Source organism: Lampris incognitus, chromosome 1 (genome assembly GCF_029633865.1).
Source record: "Lampris incognitus isolate fLamInc1 chromosome 1, fLamInc1.hap2, whole genome shotgun sequence".
Lineage (NCBI taxonomy): Eukaryota > Metazoa > Chordata > Actinopteri > Lampriformes > Lampridae > Lampris > Lampris incognitus.
In genome coordinates this window covers 69,314,962-69,319,961 of record NC_079211.1, presented here as the reverse complement: position 1 = coordinate 69,319,961, position 5,000 = coordinate 69,314,962, and the positions used below count along the sequence as shown (strand labels likewise).

General features: G+C 46.1%; 1 protein-coding gene across 1 annotated transcript in view; it reads right to left on the bottom strand.

Moving 5' to 3' along the window:
• Positions 1-5,000, bottom strand: part of ntng2a (netrin g2a) — a 921,301-nt gene that overhangs the window by 609,252 nt on the left and 307,049 nt on the right. The window lies entirely within an intron of this gene.

Here is a 5,000-nt window from a genome sequence, read left to right as displayed (position 1 = left end):
CTCTGTCTCTATCTCTCCATATCTGTCTTCCTATCTCTGATCTCTGTCTGTCTCTCTGTCTCTCTGTCCCGATCTCTCCATCTCTGTCTTTCTATCTCTGCCCTCTGTCTGTCTGTCTGTCTGTCTGTCTGTCTGTCTGTCTGTCTGTCTGTCTGTCTGTCTCTATCTCTCCATCTCTGTCTTTCTATATCTGCTCTCTGTCTTTCTGTCTCTCTGTCCCTATCTCTCCATCTCTGTCTTTCTATCTCTGCTCTCTGTCTGTCTGTCTCTCTGTCCCTATCTCTCCATCTCTGTCTTTCTATCTCTGCTCTCTGTTTGTCTCTCTCTCTGTCTCTATCTCTCCATCTCTGTCTTTCTATCTTTGCTCTCTGTCTGTCTGTCTGTCTCTCTGTCTCTCCATCTCTATCTTCCTATGTCTGGTCTCTGTCTGTCTGTCTCTCTGTCTCTCTGTCCCAATCTCTCCATCTCTGTCTTTCTATCTCTGCTCTCTGTCTGTCTGTCTGTCTGTCTGTGTGTCTGTGTGTCTGTCTGTCTGTCTGTCTGTCTGTCTGTCTGTCTGTCTGTCTCTCTGTCCCTATCTCTCCATCTCTGTCTTTCTGTCTCTGCTTTCTGTCTGTCTGTCTGTCTGTCTGTCTGTCTGTCTGTCTCTCTGTCCCTATCTCTCCATCTCTGTCTTTCTATCTCTGCTCTCTGTCTGTCTGTCTCTCTGTCTCTCTGTCCCAATCTCTCCATCTCTGTCTTTCTATCTCTGCTCTCTGTCTTGTCTGTCTCTCTGTCTCTCTCCATCTCTGTTTTCCTATCTCTGCTATCTGTCTGTCTGTCTCTAAGTCTCTATCTCTCCATCTCTGTGATTCTATCTCTGCTCTCTGTCCGTCTGTCTCTCTGTCTCTATCTCTCCATCTCTGTTTTTCTATCTCTGCTCTCTGTCTTTCTTTCTGTCTCTCTGTCTCTATCTCTCCATCTCTGTCTTTCTATCTCTGCTCTCTGTCTGTCTGTCTCTATCTATCCATCTCTGTCTTTCTATCTCTGCTCCCTGTCTCTCTGTCTGTCTGTCTCTATCTCTCCATCTCTGTCTTTATATGTCTGCTCTCTGTCTGTCTGTCTGTCTGTCTGTCTGTCTGTCTGTCTGTCTGTCTGTCTGTCTGTCTGTCTGTCTCTCTCTCCATCTCTGTCTTTCTATCTTTGTTCTCTGTCTGTCTGTCTGTCTCTCTGTCTCTATCTCTCCATCTCTGTCTTTCTATCTCTGCTCTCTGTCTGTCTGTCTGTCTGTTTTTCTGTCTGTCTGTCTCTATCTCTCCATCTCTGTCTTCCTATCTTTGCTTTCTGTCTGTCTGTCTGTCTCTCCATCTCTGTTTTTCTATCTCTGTTCTCTGTCTGTTTGTCTGTCTCTCTGTCCCTATCTCTCCATCTCTGTCTTTCTATCTCTGCCCTCTGTCTGTCTGTCTGTCTGTCTGTCTGTCTGTCTGTCTGTCTGTCTGTCTGTCTGTCTGTCTGTCTCTATCTCTCCATCTCTGTCTTTTTATATCTGCTCTCTGTCTTTCTGTCTCTCTGTCCCTATCTCTCCATCTCTGTCTTTCTATCTCTGCTCTCTGTCTGTCTGTCTCTCTGTCCCTATCTCTCCATCTCTGTCTTTCTATCTCTGCTCTCTGTCTGTCTCTCTCTCTGTCTCTATCTCTCCATCTCTGTCTTTCCATCTTTGCTCTCTGTCTGTCTGTCTGTCTCTCTGCCTCTCCATCTCTATCTTCCTATCTCTGGTCTCTGTCTGTCTGTCTCTCTGTCTCTCTGTCCCAATCTCTCCATCTCTGTCTTTCTATCTCTGCTCTCTGTCTGTCTGTCTGTCTGTCTGTCTGTCTGTCTGTCTGTCTGTCTGTCTGTCTGTCTGTTTGTCTCTCTGTCCCTATCTCTCCATCTCTGTCTTTCTATCTCTGCTCTCTGTCTGTCTGTCACGCTGTCTCTCTGTCCCAATCTCTCCATCTCTGTCTTTCTATCTCTGCTCTCTTTCTGTCTGTCTCTCTGTCCCAATCTCTCCATCTCTGTCTTTCTATCTCTGCTCTCTGTCTGTCTGTCTGTCTGTCTGTCTGTCTGTCTGTCTCTCTGTCCCTATCTCTCCATCTCTGTCTTTCTATCTCTGCTCTCTGTCTGTCTGTCTCTCTGTCTCTCTGTCCCAATCTCTCCATCTCTGTCTTTCTATCTCTGCTCTCTGTCTTGTCTGTCTCTCTGTCTCTATCTCGCCATCTCTGTCTTTCTATCTCTGCTCTCTGTCTGTCTGTCTGTCTGTCTGTCTGTCTGTCTCTCTGTCTCTATCTCTCCATCTCTGTCTTTCTATCTCTGTTCTCTGTCTGTTTGTCCGTCTCTCTGTCTCTATCTCTCCATATCTGTCTTCCTATCTCTGATCTCTGTCTGTCTCTCTGTCTCTCTGTCCCTATCTCTCCATCTCTGTCTTTCTATCTCTGCCCTCTGTCTGTCTGTCTGTCTGTCTGTCTGTCTCTATCTCTCCATCTCTGTCTTTCTATATCTGCTCTCTGTCTTTCTGTCTCTCTGTCCCTATCTCTCCATCTCTGTCTTTCTATCTCTGCTCTCTATCTGTCTGTCTCTCTGTCCCTATCTCTCCATCTCTGTCTTTCTATCTCTGCTCTCTGTCTGTCTGTCTGTCTGTCTGTGTGTCTGTCTGTCTGTCTGTCTGTCTGTCTCTCTGTCCCTATCTCTCCATCTCTGTCTTTCTATCTCTGCTTTCTGTCTGTCTGTCTGTCTGTCTCTCTGTCCCTATCTCTCCATCTCTGTCTTTCTGTCTCTGCTCTCTGTCTGTCTGTCTCTCTGTCTCTCTGTCCCAATCTCTCCATCTCTGTCTTTCTATCTCTGCTCTCTGTCTGTCTGTCTCTCTGTCTCTATCTCTCCATCTCTGTCTTTCTATCTTTGCTCTCTTTCTGTCTATCTCTCTGTCTCTCTCTCCATCTCTGTCTTTCTATCTTTGCTCTCTGTCTCTCGGTCTCTCTATCCATCTCTGTCATTCTATCTCTGCTCTCTGTCTGTCTGTCTGTCTGTCTGTCTCTCTGTCTCTATCTCTCCATCTCTGTCTTTCTATCTCTGCTCTCTGTCTTGTCTGTCTCTCTGTCTCTATCTCGCCATCTCTGTCTTTCTATCTCTGCTCTCTTTCTGTCTGTCTGTCTGTCTCTCTGTCTCTATCTCTCCATCTCTGTCTTTCTATCTCTGCTCTCTGTCTGTCTGTCTCTCTGTCTCTATCTCTCCATCTCTGTCTTTCTATCTTTGCTCTCTGTCTGTCTGTCTGTCTCTCTGTCTCTCCATCTCTGTCTTCCTATCTCTGCTCTCTTTCTGTCTATCTCTCTGTCTCTCTCTCCATCTCTGTCTTTCTATCTTTGCTCTCTGTCTCTCGGTCTCTCTATCCATCTCTGTCATTCTATCTCTGCTCTCTGTCTGTCTGTCTGTCTGTCTCTCTGTCTCTATCTCTCCATCTCTGTCTTTCTATCTCTGTTCTCTGTCTGTTTGTCTGTCTCTCTGTCTCTATCTCTCCATATCTGTCTTCCTATCTCTGATCTCTGTCTGTCTCTCTGTCTCTCTGTCCCTATCTCTCCATCTCTGTCTTTCTATCTCTGCCCTCTGTCTGTCTGTCTGTCTGTCTGTCTCTATCTCTCCATCTCTGTCTTTCTATATCTGCTCTATGTCTTTCTGTCTATCTGTCCCTATCTCTCAATCTCTGTCTTTCTATCTCTGCTCTCTGTCTGTCTGTCTCTCTGTCCCTATCTCTCCATCTCTGTCTTTCTATCTCTGCTCTCTGTCTGTCTCTCTCTCCGTCTCTATCTCTCCATCTCTGTCTTTCTATCTTTGCTCTCTGTCTGTCTGTCTGTCTGTCTGTCTGTCTCTCTGTCTCTCCATCTCTATCTTCCTATCTCTGGTCTCTGTCTGTCTGTCTCTCTGTCTCTCTGTCCCAATCTCTCCATCTCTGTCTTTCTATCTCTGCTCTCTGTCTGTCTGTCTGTCTGTCTGTCTGTCTGTCTGTCTGTCTGTTTGTCTCTCTGTCCCTATCTCTCCATCTCTGTCTTTATATCTCTGCTCTATGTCTTTCTGTCTCTCTGTCCCTATCTCTCCATCTCTGTCTTTCTATCTCTGCTCTCTGTCTGTCTGTCTCTCTGTCCCTATCTCTCCATCTCTGTCTTTCTATCTCTGCTCTCTGTCTTTCTCTCTCTCTGTCTCTATCTCTCCATCTCTGTCTTTCTATCTTTGCTCTCTGTCTGTCTGTCTGTCTGTCTGTCTCTCCATCTCTATCTTCCTATCTCTGGTCTCTGTCTGTCTGTCTCTCTGTCTCTCTGTCCCAATCTCTCCATCTCTGTCTTTCTATCTCTGTCTGTCTGTCTGTCTGTCTGTCTGTCTGTCTGTCTGTCTGTTTGTCTCTCTGTCCCTATCTCTCCATCTCTGTCTTTCTATCTCTGCTCTCTGTCTGTCTGTCACTCTGTCTCTCTGTCCCAATCTCTCCATCTCTGTCTTTATATATCTGCTCTCTGTCTGTCTGTCTCTCTGTCCCAATCTCTCCATCTCTGTCTTTCTATCTCTGCTCTCTGTCTGTCTTTCTGTCTGTCTCTCTGTCCCTATCTCTCCATCTCTGTCTTTCTATCTCTGCTCTCTGTCTGTCTGTCTCTCTGTCTCTCTGTCCCAATCTCTCCATCTCTGTCTTTCTATCTCTGCTCTCTGTCTTGTCTGTCTCTCTGTCTCTATCTCGCCATCTCTGTCTTTCTATCTCTGCTCTCTGTCTGTCTGTCTGTCTGTCTCTCTGTCTCTATCTCTCCATCTCTGTCTTTCTATCTCTGTTCTCTGTCTGTTTGTCTGTCTCTCTGTCTCTATCTCTCCATATCTGTCTTCCTATATCTGATCTCTGTCTGTCTCTCTGTCTCTCTGTCCCTATCTCTCCATCTCTGTCTTTCTATCTCTGCCCTCTGTCTGTCTGTCTGTCTGTCTGTCTGTCTCTATCTCTCCATCTCTGTCTTTCT